Here is a 23,832-nt window from a genome sequence, read left to right on the forward strand (position 1 = left end):
CGCCGATAAAGGGAAAATATTGCAGGAAGCCCTTAGCGCGGAGTTAATCCCGCAACCCCGAAGGACCCATAGTGATGGAGATCAAGATAAAGAAGAAATAGAGATTGAAGATCAAGGACAAGAGGAGGTAGAGGCCGAAGTTGAAGAAGCTCAAGGAGACACTAGCTTACCTCAAAGGCTTACAAGGAGCAAGTTTAAGGAATTAGGAAGTAGTGGTTGATTGTTTTCTTTTTCTGTAGTGTCTTTTGTATAAAAAGTAAAATGTTTAATACATAGTTTTTTAGGAAGGTGCTTACAGGGAAACATTAGATACCTCTTTTGTAAAGCATCTTTAGGCTTTAGTTTAGAATTTTCTAGAAGGTGACTCTTCATAAGTCACTATAGGCGTTAGCTTAGAAGACTCTTGGGTAGCTTGTGGTACAAGCTTTGTAAAGCTCATGACCGGCCCTTGCTCCTATAAAAGGAGGGCTTGGGTCCTTCTAAATTGAGAATTGGAATTTGTAGTATCAAAACTCTCCCAAATTGGTGATTGAGTGTAGTGAGAACTTGTCTTTTCCTCTTCCTAGTCTCATCTTGAGAGCCTTGGTTCCCTCAAGTGGTGGCAATTCACACTTATCTTGGAGCATTCATACTTCAAGTGGCGTGTTCACCAACCAAGTTCTTCAACCACATAACTCTTCTCTCTTCTCCATCTTTTCCTTTCATCTCCATGTCCATACGAATTCATAAACATGTCTTAGGTTCTTTCTATTCGGTGTTTAAGCTTAGTTTCATGCTTTAATCGGTTCATCTTCCTTCTTCCTTGCTTTTGTTCGGTGCATTTCAATTGTGAAGCATTTTAATCGGTCCATTTCATTCCTTAAGCAATTTAATCGGTTCATTTGCATTCTTGCTCCTTTTATTCGGTTCAATTGACAAGAAATGGGACTTCCATGTGAGCTTTGGTGTTTGGCGCAAGTTTTGGTGAGTTCTTGAAACATAGAACATTGATCCATTTCTATAAAAATGCCTATTCAATCTCCAACTCAAGTTGATTCCATAAAATGTCAAAGAATCATCTATATCTTGCTATTGGAATCATATCATGTGGTATCATGAGTCTTAGGTTTGTTCTTGTTTGATTTTGAGTTGTTTTGCATTTTTAATTCAAGAACTTTACATTCTTGTTCTTATCTTTCTATTTTAGGTTTACTTTTGAGTATTTCTTGCTGTTTTCTTGTTGTTATTACATTGTGTTTGTGTCATTTTAATTTTTGAATCCTTACAAGTTTTGTCATAGTCATGTTTTTCCAAGAATGTTATCAATTCTTTGTAGTCCTTTTGTTGTAATTTTTTGTTTCTTGATTTTGTGTTAAGAACAGTTTTCTGTGTTTGATTCTTGATCCTTTGATGCATTTTCTTTTTAGTATTGAGTTCATACTTGTATTTTGGACCTATACAAGTTCTTACACATCATTTCCATTATGTCTTTGCTAGTTCTTCATTCTGTTTTTCATTCCTGTTAGGATTCCTCTGTTTTCCTGCAAATGTGCTGACTGTTTCGCCTTATTTAAATTGATTTACTTACTGGAAATTTCTGAAATTCTGGATTTGTGTTCGTCAAAGTGTTATAAAAGAGTAGAAAAAATAAGTACTTCAAAATTCAAAGTACAAAAAAAATGATAAATCAAATACAAACAGTGTGTAATTCAGCCGAAAAAATACGATAATCTGGCAGTGATTTTAGAAAATTTATCACAATTAGTTGGCTTACTTTTTTTGAGTAATTCCAGTGCCATTATTGAGATAAGATCTTGAATTTTATGTGGTTACAATTTCATAATCCATTTCGCTTTATATCATTCCATATAAATCAGTAAACATTTCGCACAGTTTGCATAAAAAAAATTTCCAGTAGTTCTGTTTTTGTTTTCTTCATCTACTCTAGTGCTTTTTTTTAGGTCTCTTTTGTGTGCCTTCTTTTTCATTGAGTACCTTATTTTCTTGCTTGTCTTTTCTTCATTACTCTTTGAGTTTGTCCTATATCTTGTATTCCTTTTGTTATAGCCTTTTCTTGTTTATACCTTTTCTTGTTTGTCTTTCATTGTTCATTGGTTTTGTGGTGATTAGCTTTGAGATTGTGTGCTATTGCTTTGACATCTTTCATTTGAGGTTACTAAAGGCCTCAAGATCAGATTGGTTAAGGGAAGTTTTCTTTCTTTGGAGTGCTTGAGAGCAATTCCTACCTTCGACATTTGTTCTAAATTTTGTGTTGCTAACATTGTTTTCTTAACATTTGTGTGCTATTTTGTTTGCTGTTTTCTTTTATAAATGGCTTCATATTCCAGCAGTGATTCTTCCAAACAGCATTCTCCTAGAAAAGCTTCTGTTCTTGATGAATTAAAAAAAGCAAAATGCACCATTACTCTCAAAGATGAAGCTATAAGACGGTTGGAGGAAAGATTACAAAGAGTTGACATGAAGCAACCTAGGTCCTCTAATTCTATCAATGAGGAGCATCATTCTCATACACTTTCATCTAGAGGTTCTTCCAATGATCATGGCCGTGAAGAGGAACATAGAAGAAGGAGACATCATCACCATTTTCATGGATATAGACCTCACGCTCATGGAGATAGACATTACCGTGAAGAAGGATATCACCAAGAAACCAAGGCTAAAATTTCTTTTGTAAATGTCCCTAGTTTTAGTGGTGATAGTGATCCTAATGTGTACTTAGATTGAGAGGCTAAATGTGAACAAATCTTTGATGTCCATGAGGTCAAAGAAGATCAAAAAGTTAAGATAGCCTCCTTAGACTTCATTGATTATGCCATGAAATGGTGGCAAAGTGTTGTAAAGGACATTATCTATAACAAGGGTCCTCCCGTGGACTCTTGGGACACTTTAAAGGAATGCATGCGCCTTAGATTTGTGCCACCACACTTTAGGAAAGACCTATTGTTGAAGCTCAAACGGTTTCAACAAGGCACGCTAAGTGTGGATGCTTATTTCAAAGAATTGGAAACGTTTTTGCTTAAGGTAGATATGCATGAGAGTGAGGAAGCTATGATAGCTAGGTTTGTGAGTGGTCTAAGGAAGGATATTCAAGATATTGTTAAGCTTCAAGAGTATTCATCCTTGGGTTCTTTGGTTCATCTTGCAATGAAGGTGGAAGCCCAACTTGCAAAGAAAAATACTTTTAAAAATGTTCCCAATGATGGTTACTACAACAATTCTTGGAAAAATAAAAAGTCTTTTTCCAAATTTCCTTCTAAAGAATCTTCTTTCAAACCTAAGGAATCTAAGCCTTCTACTTCTATTCCTAAATCTCCAATTAAATCGTCTAGTAAGAAATGCTTTAAGTGTATGGGTTATGGTCACATTGCGACTAATTGTCCTTCTAAGAGGAATATGTTTGTGCATAATGGCATTGTGATGAGTGAGCATGATTGGATTCACCTAAGCATTCTTCACATTCTAGATCATCTAGTGAGCATGAGAGTGAGAGTCCACTTGAAGGAGATTTGTTCGTTGTGAGAAGACTTCTTGGACAAGTTTTACAACCTTTTGATGAAAGTCAAAGGGAAAATATTTTTCATACAAGATGTCTTATTCAAAACAACATTTGTTCTTTAATAGTGGATGGTGGTAGTTGTGCTAATGTGGCTAGTACAAGAGTAGTAGATAAGCTTGGATTGCCTACTATCTCTCATACAAAGCCCTACAAATTGCAATGGCTTAGTGAAGTAGGCGAAATCATTGTGAATAAGCAAGTCCTCATTCATTTATGTGATGTTGTGCCCATGGAAGCAACACATGTTCTTTTGGGAAGGCCTTGGCAATATGATAGAAAAGTTTTTCATGATGGCTTTACCAATAAACTCTCTTTTGATTTCCATGGTCACAAGGTCATTTTAAAATCTCTCTCTCCAAGAGAAGTCCATGAGGACCAAATTCTTATGAAGAAAAAGAGGGAGAGTGAAAAAGAAAAGATTCATAAGCATACGCTTCTTATTTCTAGGCATGAGGTCCAAAGGGATATAGTGGCTCACAATCCTATCTTCTTAGCTATTCCTAGACCTCTTAAGTTAGAACCACTTGTAGATAGTCCTCATTGTTTGGATAATTTGGTAAAGGAGTTTCAAGATGTGTTTCAAGATCCTCCAAAAGGCCTTCCACCTTTGAGAGGGATTGAGCACCAAATAGATTTAATTCCGGGATCTTCTTTACCCAATCGTCCGGCCTATAGGACCAATCCAAGTGAGACCAAGGAAATTCGCCAACAAATTGAGGAATTAATTGCAAAAGGTTGGGTTCAAGATAGCATGAGCCCTTGTGCTATGCCTATCATCCTTGTCCTTAAGAAAGATGGCACATGGAGGATGTGTTCGGATTGTAGGGCTATAAATAACATTACAATTAAGTATAGGCATCCCATACCTAGGCTTGATGATTTGTTGGATGAATTGCATGGTTCAAAAAATTTTACAAAGATTGATCTTAAAAGAGGCTACAATCAAATCCGTATAAAACCGGGTGATGAATGGAAGACGGCCTTTAAGACCAACTTTGGTTTGTATGAGTGGTTAGTTATGCCATTTGGCTTAACTAATGCTCCAAGTACTTTCATGCATCTCATGCATCATGTTTTAAGACCATTCATTGGCAAGTTTGTTGTTGTTTATTTTGATGATATCCTCATTTATAGTTTGTCTTTGTGTGACCATAGGATGCATGTTAGACAAGTCTTGGAAACCCTTAGGAAGGAACATTTGTATGCTAACCTTGCTAAATGTATGTTTGAACTTGATCATATAGAATTCCTAGGGTTTGTTGTGAGTAGCAAAGGGGTCCATGTGGATCAAGCTAAGGTAGTGGCCATTCAAAATTGGCCTACGCCTACAAATGTGAATGAGGTCCGAAGTTTCCATGGTCTTGCTTCTTTTTATAGAATATTTGTACCTAACTTCGGTACCATAGCTGCACCTCTCAATGATATAGTGAAAAAGGATGTGGTTTTTAAATGGGGAGAAGCACAACAAAATGCTTTTGATGTTTTAAAAGAAAAATTGACTAAAGCTCCCATCTTAGCCCTTCCTAATTTTGCTAAAACATTTGAGATTGAATGTGATGCTTCAAGTATAGGCATTGGGGCTGTTCTCCTTCAAGAGGGCCACCCCATTGCTTATTTTAGTGAGAAATTGAAAGGAAGTCATCTCAACTATTCCACTTATGATAAAGAATTGTATGCACTTGTTAGAGCTTTGTTTACTTGGCAACATTATCTTTTTCCTAAAGAGTTTGTGATTCATAGTGATCATTGATAACTGTCTAATTTCAGTAATATTTCATATTAAAATATAGGCACTTCTGAGGATTTATTGCTAATTTACATATAAAATAATCCCTAATTTATGAATTTATACTTTTTTACATTTTTTATGATCTTTATTTGAATAAGAGTATTTTATTCCCAAATTTGGTGTTAATTGCAGATTTCTAAGGAAGATTGGAGATTTCGATTAAAGATGAATGATTTGAGCTAAAAAGATAAAGAGAGAAGGTCCCATAATGGAAAAAGATGCAAAGAAAGATTGGGCCTTTTTTTATGTTTTATCATTTAGCCCATTAGCACGCCATAATAAACAATCTAACCCTAGAAATCTAGGATAAATAGAGGGCTAGAGGCTCAACCTTAGTGTTCCAGATGTAGAGGAAAACACCATAGAGTGAATTGTAACCCAATTGGGAGAATGAAAGGTGATAGAAGTATGCGTGGCTAACTCTACCCTTTGGGATTGGGAGTAATCTGCTCAAACTCTTATGTATTGAGGTGATATTTTATATATTAATATTCAGTTCTTGATTGATTATTGGTATTGTTTTTTTACTTTTAATTTTCCGTGACAAATTGAGAATCTTAAATCTGACCGGGAGGTATTTTTAGGGTTCGGACCTAAACAACAATACTTAACATATTTGAGTGCTAGGAATAGACTTGAAATGTTAATTGCTATTAAACGTCTGAGTTTCGTTCTAAGTTGTTCTTATAATTATGCGAGGGATCGATAGTTAGGGAACATTCTTAAGGATTTTATATGCGAGGAATCGATATAAATGATTTTTATACGGGCATCAATTTCAATTAAAGAACTTAATATTGACATGCTAATCAAAATACACGAGAGTGAGAGAGATGAAACCTAATCCCTATTTTTCCAATTGAAACAATTAATTTTTTGTCTGTTTTCTTATTGATCATCGCCAACACAACCACTTTCAATACACTTTTAGTTGTTTTGTTCTATATTTAGCGATTATTGTACTTGATAATTCACTGTTCCTTGTGGGATCGATATCCGTCCTTAGGGACAATTATTACTTCTGACAAACGCGGTGCACTTGCAGTAAAAAGTCATCAAGTTTTTGACGCCGTTACCGGGGAACAAGTTTAATTTGTTGAGTATAATTTCCTAAATATTGTAAATATTTTAATTGTTTTGATTTTGTTTATTTTATTTCATTATAGATTTTATTTTATTTTAATTTATAGATTTCCTGTTTTAAAAAAAATTGTTTTTATTTTTTTTTATTTTTTTCTTTACGTTATTTATGTTAGTTGGTTTTTATTTTGATTTTATTTTATTTTGATTTTAATTTTATTTTGTTTTCTTAAATTTTATTTCATTTTTTTTTTTGTTTTTAGGTTTAGTTTACGTAGTTTATTTGTAGGTAGTTTTATTTAGGTTTACGTAGTTATTATTTATTTGTTTTAATTAATTATTTTTACGTAAGTTAGTTAGAAATTTTGTTAGTTGTTTATAATTATACTTTTCAGTTTTATTCTTGTTTAGCTTTATTTTATTTTATTTTTATTTTTTATTTTTATGTATGTGATTTCTTGTTTTTAAGTGTTTTCTTTTATTCTGTTTTTAGTTTTGGTTTTATCGGTATATTTTTTTTTTAATATTTTTGTTATTTTTCTCTTAACGTCATCTTAGTGTTTTATTTTTGTTTTTGTTTTATTTTTGTTTTATTTTGCAGATTTGTTTTTCTTTTATTTTACTTTTTTTTAAAGAAAAAAAAATACTCTGTTTTTTTTTATTAATATGTTTTAGGAAGAAAGCAACATGGCAGAAGAACAAGCACCACCTCCTAAGAGGACACTTGGAGATTATGTCATGTACCAAGGACCAAGGCATTATTCTAGTATCGCAATACCTGCTACCACTAAGGCCTTGAAAATAAATCCTAATTTTCTCACTCTCATCATTACTCATCAATTCAAAGCAATGGATTATGAGGATCCATGTTCACATTTGTCTACATTTTATGAATTGGTGGGAACAATGGGCTTTCAATCAAGTGATCTTGAAAATGCTTATATGCGTTTGTTTTCTTTGACATTGGCAGGAAAGGCTAAGGATTGGCTTAGATCACTTCCAAATCAGAGTCTCACTAGTTGGAAGGAGGTAGAGGAAAAATTTCTGCAAAGATTTTTTCCAATTTCTCGCTACATCAAAGCAAAGTCTGAAATTTCTGTGTTCAGACAAGGAGTAGATGAATCATTCTGTGAGACATGGGAAAGATTTAAAATGTTACTTAGAAAATGCCCAAATCATGGGTTTGAAGATATTGCTCAACTGAGCATATTTTTCACCGGTCTCAGATCTAAAACAAAGATGCTCCTAGATGTTGCAGCTGGCGGCACAATGATGGCTCTTGATGTAGAACAAGCGACAAGGATTATTGTTGCATTGGTGTCAACTGATTATCAAGCCCAACATGATAGACAAAATACTCAGAAGGAATGGTCGTTAGAAGATGCACTCTTGGCTCAAAATAAAATTCTGACACAGCAGATTGGGCAACTAACCGCACAAATGGCTAAATTGCCCCAACAGTTATATGTTGTGCATTCATCTCAAAGCCAGAGTCAATCAATCATGTGTGATTTTTGTGGAGGTGATCATCCTAATGGTCACTGTTCTTATCTGAACAATTCATCTGAAGTTGAGGATTCATCCATGCTTGAAAGAATGAGTAAAGTTGAAGAAGCCCTAACAAAGCTTGCTATAATGGAAGAAAATAGCATGACAACGATCAGGAATATAGAGATCCAAATGGGAAAAGTGGCTAAACAATTTGAAGAAATACAAAGTGGTCAGTTTTCAGTTGACAACCAAACCAACCCAAAAGAGCATTGCAATAAGGTAATAGTTGAAAAAGAAGATGAGACTGAGGAGTTAGAGAGAGAAATGAAAAGAAGTGAGGAAGAAAAAATTAAAAATAAGGAGAGAAGTGTTCTTGAAAAAGTTTTATCATATCCTCATCCTCTTTCAAAAATAGAGAAGGACAGAAAATTCTTTGACAAATTGCTCCCTAGGAATTATTTTGCAGGAAATCTAAAGCAAGATTCAATATTTGAGAGATTTCTGAAGAAAAGGAGCTATATTGAAGAGAGAAATAGAGAGTTGGAGGCTAGATGCAGTGTCATGACTCAAAGGGACTTGCTTCAAAATTCTAAGAACTTAGGAGGTTTTAATCTTCCCGTGTCTATAGGTGATTTATCTGTGGACAAGGCTGCACTGTATTTAGGCGATTTGGAGGTTCAACCCACCAAGATGCAGTTGGCAAAAAGATCCATCAAAGATCCTTATGGTGTGGTTGAAGATGTTATTGTAACGAGGAAAAATGCATACAACATGATGCAACAAAGAGAGTTGTCCATCTTGAAATAAATAGGCGTCAAGCTAGATGACGTTAAACGAGCGCTTACTGGGAGGCAACCCAGTCCACATTTTAGTTTTATGTTGTTTTATTACCTTTGCTGATTTTATTTAAAAAAGAAAAATTAAATAATAATAATAAAAAAAAACATCCTATGCCTCCTAATCATTTTGCAGGTTATGTATTTTTGACCTGGGGACAGGTTCTATTATTCAGGGGGCAGATCCAGCAAATGAAGCAAGACTGTAGATAAAAATTTTAACAAAATGCTGGATGACTTCATAAGAAGAGAGGATTGAACAAAAATATGGTTTTATCTCTCTAATTCTCTTTTCTTTTCAGTTATTTGAATTTTTTTCTTATTTTATTTATTTTTATTTTTCGGTTATTTTGTTTTCTGTTTATTTGCTTATTCGTTTGCTTTGTTTTTATTGCTTATTTTGAATAAATTTCCTGTTTTATTAGTTTGGTAATTTTAAGTCTTGAATTATCTTTCTTCACTAAATTTCAGTTTTAATTTGTTTGTTTTCTAGTTTATTTTTTTTTTCAAATAAAAAAGAACTAGAATATTAATTTTGAATTGTGGAAAAAAGAATAGTGAGATGAATTAGACACAGGTTGGAAAAGAAAATATGATTGAATCCCTATTCAAATGTAGTTAACATTATGATACATGAAAATTTAACAGGATGATTGATTAGGACAGATAATGACAAGACAAAAAGGAATGAGACCATTTAAACCAAGTGAGTGTATGAACCTTAAACAGTTTTGAGAGTTTTATTGATGAATTGACAGTTGTGGTTGCTTAATTTTTATTTTTGTTGCATCATAAAAGAGCATGAAGATGATTGAGGCATTTGTTTGTGTTAATTAGGAGTCAGGGCCAAAAAGCCAACCTTTATATTAGTATTCCATTTTTTTTTATATCCCCTTTGGGCCAAGAAATTTTTTGTTAATATTGCACCTTAACCTTTATTGATATAATTTCCTACCCTTTAGCATGTCTAAGGAAGGAGAACATAGATGCAATACATATAGAAAAGGGAATGGTTGGTTCTGATTGTGAAAGTTCAAAAAGTTTAAAATAGGAAGAATTTTTTCCTATGATTGAAAGAAAAAAAAGAAACAGAAACATAAGAAGAAAAAGAAATAAAAAAGAAAGATAGAAAAATTCATGAAAATCATGAAAAGAAAGAAAATGAGGAAAAAGGTGATATCGAAAGAAAGTGGTAATTAGATAACATATATGTTCTCTATAATTGAATTGTTGGTATGTTCTTCTTCTTTAAGATGTGCCTTTTGTTATCTAAGAAAAACCAATATTTTTTGGAAGCTCAACCTCATTACAACCCTGGAAAAGACCTCAAGATTCATGTGTCTAATATGTTTGTGATTTGAAGATGAAATGAAAAGCAACTGTGATTTGTTATGATTTAGTGAAAATAGAGAGAAACACTTACCCGTGAGCATATGAGAAGATATTCCTTGATGAATTGTCATTTATTTGTTTTGATTTGATCCTGAAGATTGATTGTGTCTATAATTTTCTATATTTGAATTTGGAAGCATCATAAGTTTCTAATTTGATTTGTTGTTTAGTGAATTAAATTGTTTGATATTTAAATTCAAATATATTCATTTACTTTGCTTGAGGACAAGCAAGATTCTAAGTTGGGGAGAGTGATAAGTGTCTAATTTCAGTAATATTTCATATTAAAATATAGGCACTTATGAGGATTTATTGCTAATTTACATATAAAATCATCCCTAATTTATGAATTTATACCTTTTTACATTTTTTATGATCTTTATTTGAATAAGAGTATTTTATTCCCAAATTTGGTGTTAATTGCAGATTTCTAAGGAAGATTGGAGATTTCGATTAAAGATGAATGATTTGAGCTAAAAAGATAAAGATAGAAGGTCCCAGAATGGAAAAGGATGCAAAGAAAGATTGGGCCTTTTTTATGTTTTATCATTTAGCCCATTAGCACGACACAATAAACAACCTAACCCTAGAAATCTAGGATAAATAGAGGGCTAGAGGCTCAACCTTAGTGTTCCAGATTGAGAGGAAAACACCAGAGAGTGAATTGTAACCCAATTGGGAGAATGAAAGGTGATAGAAGTATGCGTGGCTAACTCTACCCTTTGGGATTGGGAGTAATCTGCTCAAACTCTTATGTATTGAGGTGATATTTTATATATTAATATTCAGTTCTTGATTGATTATTGGTATTGTTGTTTTACTTTTTGATCCTGCCTGTTGACCAAGACGTTGGAACTTGCCTCGTCAAACTTGGATCGACGTGTGCACCGCTTCAACCTCCGTCCTTCGTCACGATCCACCTCAAGAACCTGCAAAAGAACAGAGCGGTGCCGCTGCGGCTGATCGCACTCCAACGCCCAAGTCAGTGATTGAACCACCAAATACTTCAAGAGCAAACTCTAGAACTCTCAAGGAACCGTGCAATGTTCTCTCTCACAGTATGCTCAAGAACTCGCAAGCGTAAAGAATACAATCTTAACGTGCGTACCTCAAAAGTTCGTTGGGGAACCCTTAAATACCTGGTCACTTTCTCTCTCCTGGCAGTTACAGACCTGGACACGTGGCTCGCATCCAGCTCTACACGTGCCATCATCTGGAGCCTCCTTGACTTGGGCGCTGCTTCTGACTCTCCTTTGGCTAAGTTACTTATGCATGGTACTGCCCAGTGCATAGCTAACTTGGAGCGCGATCTCTACTGGATTGGCGAGTTAGGGTGCCTTCGTACACCTTCCCTGTGGTCTCGCCGGCCGCCTTCATAATCTGTGCCACCTTCATCTTCGGCGATGTGCTTGTTCCGACGATCTCTAATCACTTGGTCGCCTGAGTTTACATCTGGCGACTTCATCTTTAACCCGGTGACCGCCGGTTCTGGTATGCTGGAGATCGGAGCACGCCAACTTAATAACTGGCGACTACACGAACCCCCCGACCTCCTTCCCTTCTGCCAACCTGGCATCTCACCAACACGCCTATACTGTAGCTTGGTGCCACGTCATCATTTCCGACTATCAGGGCGGTACACAAGCCCCCCAGTCTTAAGCGAAGACTTGTCCAGCGAAAAGACTAAAGGAGTCACGTCAATACCGATCTACGTGGCACTGGCGCAGAATTCCAAGCGGTTGTACTTTCTGCTTCTCTGACGCTCCACCAAACATTCCTCCCATCGTTCGACACGTGGCTTCATCAACGGTTACCTTCAGTTAACGTTTGCGCTTCCCAAACCCATTTCGAAAAACCCTTAAACTCATTTCGCTTCACTGTTCCATCACTTTCTTCGTTTTCTCAGATGCTCCAACTCTCTTCTGCAAAAAAACTCTCAGCGTTCTTCAACCTTCTGAATCACCAACATCCTTCATCGCCTTCCCGATCATAAAAAGGTACTTCCTTTCCTTCTTCTGCTGGTTATTCCTGCATTTTAACCGATTCGCATCATCCTTTAACTGTCTGGTGCATACGTTGTGGGTTGTTTTTTCCATTTCTCCTTCTTCGTAACTTAGGGCTCCGTCAACGTCACAACGAACCTACGTTCGTTCGTTTTTCACCCTTCTTTCATGATCGAGTCAGCCTCTGCGAACCCTGATCATTTTTCCTTTTCTTTTTCCTCTGCAGCTTCCGCAATGACTCGCTCAAAGATCACCCCAAATCCTCCTCCTTCATCACGAAACCCCTCCTCACAAGCACACGACCCACCGCGAGCACGCGGTGCTTCGTCTTCTCAGGCTGAGAGGCCTGCACCTTCCCGCCCTAACCTGGCCCAGGCTACTCCGCCTGTCACCGGAGGAGCCTCCGTCCCCTCGCCAGATTTCAAAAAACTATACCCCTGGGCCAACTCGACCTTGTTGAGGGAAACATCTTCTGTAAATTCTGCTGGGGCAGTTCTGCGGTTGACGAAGGGGGATGAGCCTCACCAATCATTCCATAAGGAGCACGACGAAAAGATGACGGTGCTACCTTGCCCCCCCGACCTGCCAGTTTGCGCCGACGACAAGGTGAACAACGGTGGACCCTTCTGCTTCGTTTACACAACCTTGTTCAAGAAGGTGAAACTTAGGTTTCCCTTCACTCGCTTTGAGAGGGAGCTTCTTACCGAGCTCAACATCGCCGCCGCCCAGCTCCATCCCAACAGCTGGGCGTTCGTGCGGGCGTTCCAGGTCATGTGCGACCATCTGGGGTTGCCAGCATCAGTGGATTTCTTCTTATTTCTTTTTGAAGCCAAGCACCCAGGAGATCGCCTGTGGGTAAGCTTGAACGGGATTGCTGGGAGGTCGATCCTCTCCATCTTCCAGCAATCCTACAAAGACTAGAAGGGCAAGTTCGTCCAGGTGGGCCCCAACGGCAAGGACGCTTCCCTACTCGACGGTTTCCCCTTGTATTGGGTAAACAAGGGGAACAAAGAGTGCAAAAGCAGCTTCAGGAGGCCAAGGAGTCCTGATAGCATGGGTGCCTTGGACAGGGACCTCTGCTTCTTCTGGAAGAGTGTGGCAGACGCCAACATCACCTTCCTCACCACCACACTCATCTGCTTTGAGTTCTTCGAGGACCAACTCGAAATTCGCATAGGTTAGAACGTCTAAGTTTTTGTTTTAACATTACCTCTGTTAACTGTTTCTGGGCGTCTTGTGCGTTGTGCGCAAGACTTTGGTTTTATTTTTCTGCACTATTTATTTGCTTTGCTGCATACTGCCTTATGCATTTATTTTCTTTCTGAGCTAACCCATGCATTTTTGCTCTATGCAGATAATATGTTGGGCCGGGGCAAGCTCGCTGAACTGAGGGCGCTCGCCCGAACCCACGGGTTGGCATCGGGTTCTCAAACCGTGCCAAACTCTGTGGTGGAGATCGCCGCTGCTCAAGGCAGATCGCCACCCAGGGGCCCAACTTCCTCTGAGGCTCAACCCGCCAACCAACGCAAAAAGCTTGTCCTCAGGAAACCCAAGAGGAAAGCCCCCCAAGTAGTCCATGAGGAGGAAGAGGAAGACGACGAGGTAACTGAAGATGGCCTCGTCACGAAGAGGAAGAGGGTGGCACCTTCTTCACCATCTGCTCCACCCCCTCTTCCAACATCAACACCACCATCTACACCTGCTCCGCCTCCAACATTGCCACCCCCACCAGCTCCTGCCTCACCAGTCCAAGCAATCCCATTGGCGTCTGCGCCACCTGCGGTTGAGGCCCCCGAGCCAAACTTCATGGAGGACCCCCCAAGCGCCTCCACGCCTTTTGTATCAGCTGGAGGGGGTCCTCCTTCAAATGCCTCAACCGCAAACGTTGCTCCAATCGGGGATGAGGTTGACCACAACTCTCCAATTCTGATTACTGAATCCCCGACGTCGCCACCACGCCAAGAAGCACCTGCTGAGCAACCAACTCAAGAAGGTGGCGGCGAAAACCAACAACAGGCCCACCCGGTGCCTCCACAAGCAGGCCTCCCTCTTGAGGTCAAGAGGATGTGGGAGCCTTTCTCTGCCAAACTGAAGATGATGGCAGAGGACTTCCCCACCATTATCTCTAGAGTTGTGGAGAGCTCCACTAGGAAGCTCCAGGATGACCTCTACGCCCTCCGAATTGAGAATAGCACTATAAGGATTGAGGCGGAGAAGTTATCCTGCAATCTGACACTCGCCGAGATTGAACACTCCCGAGTAAAAGATGCAATGAGCACCGAGCTCCGGGTGGCGCGCAAGGAGGCCACCGATCTCCGCCATAAGGTACAGCTCTTGGCTCAAGAGAAGATTGACCTAGAGGCCTTGATTAAAACTGACGCCGCCAGGGTGAAGAAACTGGAGCAAAGGTCAGCCGATCGGGAGGTCTTCCTGGGGATGGTGGAAAAAGAAAGGGACGACACCATGGCGAAGCTTACTGAAGCCAACAAAGAAAAGGGGAAGATCGCTGCTGAATTGGTCCAGGTGCAGGCAGAATCCAAGAAGGTTGCTGAAGACCTTCCCCAAGCTCAGGAAACCATCGAAAAACTCAAGAAGCAAGCTGAAGAGCTGGAGCAGCAGAACAAGGGGCTGAAGGAACAAACTGAAGAACTCAAGAAACAGATTGAAGAACTTAATCTGAGTTCTGCCCAAATTCTGGCTGCTGGATTCGAGGCCGCACGGGAACAGTTCGCCTGCTTGTTCCCCGATCTAGATCTCAGCATGGGGTCCCTCAACAACGAGGTGGTGGATGGGAAGGTTGTTCCCGCTGAAGACTGATCGATTCCCTCCATCCACTACCTTTATGCTTTCCCTTTGCATATAATTGTAATAAAACTTTCTATTTTTCTATACATGTGCCCTGAACTGATATTTACTTTAATGACAAAGTCTTTGTATTTCCTCTTATAACTTCTTTGGCTGCTTTAACTTTCCTTGCACAAATTGCTTCAAGAAATAACTTAGTAATTTCGTAAGCGCAATCATGTACTTAACTGTTTCGAACCACCGATCTTCGGACAACAATCGCTTTAACAACTTGTAAACTCAAGGCAACGAACCTTAGCGTAAAATCACTCTTCAAACAACGAACTTTAACTCAACTAATGGCTTAAGACATCGCTTCACCCGGTCTGCCTTATCAAAACGGGTCTTAACTTTCTTGCCATTGCATGAACCTTTCCTGGTCGCCAAAGACTCTTGGCGATATCAGCTTCATCTGGGGGTAGAGGCGCCTTTCGGATCCTTCTCTACCTTCCTGAACTTCAGAACAAAAGACCGGGTGACTAGGCGTTCTCTTCGAACCAACCTTAGCCACCCTCCAAACTTCTTCCACCCTTTACACCATACCTGAACTCGTTCGAGACGAGAAGGATTTTATCTTGCCTGACTCGCTCATCGGCGAGAAGGTCTTTAACTCGCCTGAACTCGCTCATAGGCGAGAAGGTCTTTAAATCGTGCCTCTACATTGCCCCAGGGGTTACATCTCCTCTCCCCCGGAAACACTGAGGACTTTTGCTGGTGCCTCTACGTTGCCCCAGGGGTTACATCTTCTCGCCACCAGAAGCACTGAGGACTTTTCACTGGTGTCTCTACATTGCCCCAGGGGTTACATCTTCTCGCCCCCAGAAGCACTGAGGACTTTTCACTTTTCCTTGCCTGCACTCGCTCGACAGCGAGGAGGTCTTTAACTGGTGCCTCCGATCGCCGAAAGACGATGAGGACTTAAAACCTTAACTGATGCCTCCGATCGCCGAAAGACGATGAGGACTTAAAACATTAACTGATGCCTCCGATCGCCGAAAGACGATGAGGACTTAAAACTTTAACTGATGCCTCCGATCGCCGAAAGACGATGAGGACTTAAAACTTTTTAGAAAGCATGCAATATATCTTTACTTGCCTTAAATCACATATAAGTGACAAGGTCTTTCTTCAAAACTTTCTGAAAACCACAAGCATGCAATCTAAAACAACTTTGAACTTTGAAAACTCTTCTTTTATTGGGTGGCCTCATTAAAAACCCTCCTTAGGGAAAAAAGAGTGCCCCCTTCAAACTGTTTTAACAAAGACATTGTAATATAACTTCGTGTTTGTCTTTACTTACAAAGCTCTTAACTGTAATATAACTTGAGGTGCGTGGCGTTCCAAGTGCGAGGAATCGCCCCTCCTTCCAATGTCTCTAAGCGGTAGGCGCCGTTCCCGAGCGCCTCGGTTATTCTGAACGGTCTCGTCCACTTAGGCGACAGCTTATTCTCCATCTCGTACTGGTGGGCTTTCCTCATCACCAGGTCGCCCTCTCTGAACTGTCTCGGCATCACCTTCGAGTTATATCTTCGTTCAATCCTTCTCTTCACCGCCTCAGCTTTCAATCTCGCCTCTTCCCTGACCTCATCCAGTAGATCCAGGTTCAGCCTTCTCTCTTCATTCGAGTCTTCCTCTACGAAGTTCTGGAATCTCGGCGAGCTCTCCTGGATCTCCACTGGAATCATTGCATCACACCCATAGACCAAGCTGAACGGGGTCTCATGGGTTCCTGACTGCTCGATGGTGTGGTACGCCCAGACTATACGGGGTACCTCCTCAGCCCAGCTTCCTTTGGCTTTCTCTAGCCTTCTCTTCAAACCTCTCAGCAACACCCGATTAGCTGACTCTACTTGACCATTTGTCTGAGGGTGCTCGACGGATGCAAACACTTGTTGAATTCCCACCCCTTCGCACAGCTTCTTCAATAGGTGACTTGCAAACTGAGTCCCGTTGTCCGACACCAGGCGCTTGGGCACACCAAACCGGCACACAATGTTCTTCCACACGAAACCTTCGATCTTGTGTGCGGTGATCTGGGCCACTGGTTCTGCTTCGATCCACTTGGTGAAATACTCAATCGCCACCACCAAGTACTTCATCTGCTTGATCGCCAGCGGGAATGGTTCCAGGATGTCGATTCCCCAAGTATGAAACGGCCAAGGGCTGTAAATCGACTTCAACTCCTCAGGAGGCGCTTTGTGCCAATCGGCGTGCTATTGGCATTGTTTGCAACACTGTGCATACTTCTTGCAGTCTTCTCTCATCGTTGGCCAGTAGTAACCTGCACGGAGAGTCCTTGCGGCCAGAGCTCGGCCCCCGACGTGGCTTCCGCATATCCCTTCATGGAGCTCTGCCATAATCCTCGTGCATTTCTCGCCATACACACATTCCAGGAGTGGGTGAGTGAACCCAAACCTGTACAACTCGCCATCAATCATTGTGTACTTGCTAGAATTTTTCTTTACCTTCCTAGCCTTCGTCGGATCCAGTGGGAGAAGGTCATCTGCCAGGCACCGCTTGTACTGTGTTATCCAGGTGTCTGGCTCATGGATAGCGCAGACCTGCGTCATGTTCACCTTCTCTCCTCGACATGCTTTAATCCTCGGCGATCTCAAAGTCTCTTGCGTCAGGGACTTATGACTTCTCGCTACTTTTTCCGTCGACTTGCTTATCTGAAGAACCAGGTGATCTGCTACAAATGCTCTCGGCGTCTTCAGAGTTTCTTGAATCACCGTCCTCTACCTACCCCCCTTGCCTGAACTGGCGAGCTTAGCTAGCAAGTCAGCTCGGGCATTCTGCTCTCTGGGCACATGCACCACTTCAAAGGAGGCAAAGGAACTCTTCAATTCCTGCACATACTCCAGGTAAGCCACCATTTGTGGATCTTTAGCCTGGAACTCGCCTGTTACTTGCCCTGTGACTAGCAGCGAGTCACTCTTAGCCATCAACACCCTGGCTCCCATCTCTTTGGCCAGCAAAATCCCGGCGATCAGCGCCTCATATTCTGCTTGATTGTTACTGGCTTTGAAGGCAAACCTCAAAGATTGTTCGATCAGCACGCCGTTGGGTCCTTCCAAAATGACTCCAGCACCGCTACCCTGCTGGTTCGACGATCCATCCACTGAAAGCACCCAGCGGAAGTCGTCCCCTTCAACTCGTGTCGCCTCGGATGAGAGCTCGACCACGAAATCTGCGAAGATTTGCCCCTTGATCGGGCCTCGGGGCTCATACTTAATATCAAACTCTGACAATTCTACTGCCCACTTCACCATCCTTCCCGCAACGTCAGGCTTCTTCAACACCTTTTGGATGGGCAGGTCAGTCATCACCAGTATGGTGAAGCTGTGGAAATAGTGGCGCAACCTCCTCGTCGAAAATACCACAGCCAGCGCAGCCTTTTCCAGGGCCTGATATCTCGTTTCGGGGCCCTGCAGCACCTTACTAACAAAATAAATAGGCTTCTGAGCCTGATCTTGGTCTTGGGCGAGCACCGCACTCACCGCCCTCTCAGTTACAGCAAAATACAACCTGAGAGGGGTCCCCACCAGCGGTTTGCACAAAACCGGCGGGCTCGCCAGGTACTCCTTGAGCTTGACGAAGGCTTCCTCGCACTCCTTCGTCCAAGCAAACTTGTTATTGCGCCTTAAGCACTGGAAGTAGGGATGTCCCTTCTCTCCGCTAGCCGACACGAAGCGAGACAGGGCGGCCATCCGACCTGTTAGTTGTTGTACTTCCTTCACGGTAGCTGGGCTCCTCATCGCCAAGATGGCGGCACACTTATCCGGGTTGGCCTCTATTCCTCTTTCAGTCAAGAGAAATCCCAGGAATTTTCCAGCCTCCACGCCAAAGATGCATTTCTCTGGATTCAGCTTCAACCTGAACTTGGCGATCGTCGTGAACAATTCTTCCAAGTCTGCAACGTGCTTGCTTTTTTCTGGCGAGGTCACGACCATGTCGTCGACGTACGCTTGCACATTCCTTCCCAGCATCGGTGCAAGTACTCGATCCATCAACCTCTGGTACGTCGCCCCCGCGTTCTTCAGCCCAAACGGCATCACATTGTAGCAGTAGCACGATCTCTCGGTCATGAAGGCAGTCTTCTCTTCATCCATGGGATGCATCTTGATCTGATTATACCCCGAGAAGGCATCCAGGAAGCTCAACAACTTACACCCTGCAGCACTATCCACCAGGGCGTCTATGCTTGGTAAAGGATATGAATCCTTTGGGCAGACCTTATTCAAATCAGTGAAATCGACGCACATGCGCCATTTCCCATTACTCTTCTTCACCAGCACGACATTCGCTAGCCATTCAGGGTACTGAACTGATGGCATTTTCATGTGTTCTTCTTGAATCAAAGTAGTGAAAGTGATGCGGAAGCAATGGGTGAGTGAAACAAAGCCCTCCTAGGAGTTGTGTTGGCTTTGAAGGTGCATGATGAGTATGGGTTTGAGAGGTTCGGCCAGCTCAAGGGAGAAAGGTGAAGGATTGAAGTTTATAGCCTAGATTTCTAGGAGAAGTAAAGCTAGTGCACAAAATTGGCAGCAAAACAATACTCAATTAAACTTGTCAAATACAAGGAGATAGCCTTCCTATTTATAAGGCTATGTGGACGTAAATGTTAAGCCACATTTCTAAAGAAAATAAAACCAAAAATAAATCTAAATTCTAAGGTGCAATGACCGGCCATACACAACCCTAGATTCTAGAAGGTTTCCATCAAAAATGCTTTCTACACTATCCTATCTACTAAGTACCCCCAATGGGCCTTTATGCAAACATATACAAAGCCTTCTCTCTTCCATCCGTGGCTTCACTTGCTTGTCTTTGAACATGTTTGGCCATTGATCTTGTAATGGGACCTAGACGGTCTAGCTCCATGGATAGTCTCCGTCCTCCACGTTCTAGACGCTCACCTTCACCTCCTAGACGCTCTCCTTCACGTCCTAGACGCTCACCGTGGTCTTGGTCTAGACGCTCTCCTTGGCTTGGGCTTTCTTGGGTAGGTGTGCTTGGCCCTCCTCCATCATCCCCTCCCCCTTGAAAAGGATTTGTCCTCAAATCCAGCTCGTCATCGTCATTGGTACCTACAAATGGAGAAAGATCAATTACATTAAAAGTGTCATGTACTCCATATTCAAGAGGTAGGTCCAACTTATATGCATTGTTGTTGACTCGCTTGAGAACTTGGAAAGGTCCATCACCTCGGGGACTTAGTTTGGACTTCCTTTGATTTGGAAATCTATCTTTTCGAAGATGAAGCCAAACTAAGTCTCCTTCCTCAAAAATTATTTCTCTCTTCCCTTTGTTGTTGTATTTTGCGTACTTCTCATTCTGTTGTTGTATTTGGATTTTAATCTTCTCATGCATTTTCTTGACAAAATCAGCTTTGATTACTCCTTCCTTATGCACAAAATCTTGTGGATTAGGAAGGGGTATTAAATCCATAGGCGTGAGAGGATTAAAACCATATACGACCTCAAAAGGAGAAGCATTAGTAGTTTTGTGAACTACTCTATTGTAAGCAAATTCAATGTGGGGAAGGTACTCATCCCAAGATTTGTGGCTTCCCTTCATGATAGCCCTAAGCATAGTTCCAAGAGATCTATTGACTACTTCGGTTTGACCATCCGTTTGAGGATGACAAGAAGTTGAAAAATGTAGTCTTGTTCCAAGTTTACCCCAAAGAGTTTTCCAAAAGTGGCTTATAAACTTGGGATCTCTATCGGACACTATACTTCTAGGGAGACCATGGAGTCTCACCACTTCTCTAAAGAAGAGTTTAGAAATATTTTGAGCATCATCTACTTTGTGGCATGGAATAAAGTGGGACATTTTGCTAAATCGGTCCACTACCACAAAAATAGAGTCATGGCCTCTTGCAGTCCTAGGAAGTCCTAAAATGAAATCCATGCTAATGTCTTCCCAAGGAGCATTTGCAATCGGCAAAGGGGTGTAGAGTCCATGCGGCATTGTTCTAGACTTTGCTTTTAAACATGAGATACATCTAGAACAATGTCGTTGGACATCTTTCCTCATGTGTGGCCAACAAAATTTTGCTTTTATAAGATCTAGAGTTTTATCAACTCCAAAATGGCCCATGAGTACCCCTTCATGTGATTCTTTGACAAGGAGTTTTCTATGTGTTCCTTGGGGAATGCAAAGTTTTCCTTCTTTAAAAAGATATCCCTCGGACACATAGTAACCTCCTTGCGCTCTATGTAGACATTGGGCATAGATGGATGAGAGTTCTTGATCTTCTTGGTAAAGCTCTCTTATGTGGTCAAATCCAAGAATTTGGGCACCTAGTTTTGAAAAAAGTGTGTGCCGTCTTGAAAGAGCATCGGCCACTATATTGGTGCTCCCTTTCTTGTATTTGATTACATAAGGAAATTGTTCAAGAAATTCCATCCATTTAGCATGTCTCTTGTTGAGCTTGTGTTGGCCCTTTAAATATTTTAAAGACTCGTGATCACTATGGATAACAAATTCTTTGGACACAAGGTAGTGTTCCCAAGTCTTTAGGGCTCGCACAAGAGCATAGAGCTCTTTGTCATAGGTGGGGTAGTTGAGGGTGGCACCATGGAGTTTTTCACTAAAATAAGCAATGGGGTGTCCACCTTGCAACAAAACCGCACCTATGCCTACCCCCGATGCATCACACTCTATCTCAAAAGTTTTGGAAAAATTTGGAAGAGATAGAATGGGTGCATTGGTGAGTTGAGCTTTGAGCCTTTGAAAGGCTTGCTCATGCTTTTCATTCCAACAAAATGCAACATCTTTTTTCACAAGTTCATTCAAAGGAGAAGCTAGACTAGAAAAATTAGGTACAAACCTTCTATAGAAGCTAGCTAACCCATGAAAACTTCTTACATCACTTACATTTTGTGGAGTTGGCCACTCGCGGATGGCTTTGATTTTCTCGGGATCTACATGCACCCCCTTTTTGTTAACTATGAAACCTAAGAAAACTACACTATCTACACAAAAGGTACACTTATCCCTATTGGCAAAAAGACTATTTTTCCTAAGAACTAGAAGAACTTCCCTAAGGTGACTTAGATGGTCTTCTAGGCTTTTACTATAGACTAATATATCATCAAAGTAAACTACAACATATTTACCTATACAATCTCTCAAGGTGTGATTCATAAGCCTCATGAATGTGCTTGGAGCATTAGTAAGCCCAAAGGGCATCACCAACCACTCGTATAATCCAAATTTGGTCTTAAAAGCGGTTTTCCACTCATCACCCTCCTTGATTCGAATTTGGTGATATCCACTTTTAAGATCAATCTTGGAAAATAGAGTTGACCCATGCAATTCATCAAGCATATCATCAAGCCTCGGGATTGGATGCCTATACTTGATGGTGATGTTGTTGATTGCTCTACAATCACAACACATACGCCATTTTCCATCTTTTTTTGGCACCAACAAGACAGGTACAACACAAGGGCTTAGGCTCTTTTGAACCCAACCCTTCTCCAACAAGTCTTGAACTTGTGATTCTATCTCCTTTGTTTCCTCGGGGTTGGTTCTATAAGCAGGCCTATTTGGTAGGCTTGCCCCCGGTATAAAGTCAATTTGATGTTCTATCCCCCTTAGAGGAGGAAGCCCAATGGGTCCTTCTTGGGAGAATAGATCTTCAAATTCACTCAAAAGGTTTTGCACTTGAGGAGGTAAAACCATGAGTTCACTACTCGTGGCAGTGCATGTAAGTGCTCCTTTACACAAGATAAGGCTTGGTTGTTCAACAAGAAGCAAGTTTTCAAAAACATTTTCAAGAGGTTTTTCTTGTTGACCAACCTTGTGGGAAGGAACACTCTTCTCCCACGCCTTTCTATCCCTGAGGATTTTCTCTTTTTCTAGCTCTCTTTTTTTTTTGTTTTCCTCATCCCTCTTTTGTTTCATTTGTATTTGGTCTTTCACCACTTGAGAATGTGGTAAAGGACTAAGTACAAGCTTCTTATATTTATGGGTGAAGGAAATCTCGTTAGTGAGACCATCATGCAAGGTTTTCTTATCAAATTGCCATGGCCTCCCTAATAAGATATGGCAAGCTTCCATAGGCACTACATCACATAAAACTTTGTCTTTGTAGTTCCCTATGGAAAACTTGATTTCCACTTGCTTGTCTACATGTAGTTCCCCATTTTCATTAAGCCATTGAAGTTTGTAAGGTTTTGGGTGAGGAACTACTTGTAGCTTAAGCTTTTCAACCATCCTAGCACTACAACAATTACAACTAGATCCACTATCCACAATGAGAGAACATATATTTTCTAAAACATTGCATCTTGTGTGAAAGATGTTCTCCCTTTGTGTTTCCATGGATGTGCTAGGGTGATTGTTGAGGGTTCTCCTAATCATAAGCAATTCTCCCTCTAGTGGAGCTACCCTCTCATCCTCTCCCCCTTCCTCTTTCTCACTAGGCTCATCCTCGCCACTAGTGTACTCGTCTACACCTTTTAAAAACAAAGTCCTTTGGTTTGGACATTGTGCTTGCACATGCCCCCTACCATAGCACTTAAAACACTTGACATCTCTAGCTCGGATGGGTGGGGTTGAGGTTTCTTTGGTGAAGGGCTTGGTAGGCTCTTTTGGTTTTTCCTTGGATGTACTACCCTCCCTTCTAAACTCTTTCTTGGGATAAAAGCTAGAATAGGGGCTCACCTTTTGACTTGAGGTTTTGCGCAAGTTTTGTTGCTCAACTTTAATGCAAAGTTGAACCAAATCATTCAACTCTTGATAAGGTAAGAGCTCTACTCTATCTCTTATCTCAAGTGATAGGCCACTAAGGAACCTAGCTATGGTGGTTTCCTCTTCCTCTCTAAT

General features: G+C 40.8%; 1 pseudogene; it reads right to left on the reverse strand.

Annotated features, from left to right (window-relative positions):
- Positions 1-7,503: 7,503 nt before the first annotated feature.
- LOC137838937 (small nucleolar RNA R71) lies at positions 7,504-7,609 on the reverse strand (annotated as a pseudogene).
- Between the last annotated feature and the right edge of the window lie 16,223 nt (positions 7,610-23,832).

Source organism: Phaseolus vulgaris, chromosome 4 (assembly GCF_051622355.1).
Source record: "Phaseolus vulgaris cultivar YP4 chromosome 4, ASM5162235v1, whole genome shotgun sequence".
Taxonomy (NCBI): Eukaryota; Viridiplantae; Streptophyta; class Magnoliopsida; order Fabales; family Fabaceae; genus Phaseolus; species Phaseolus vulgaris.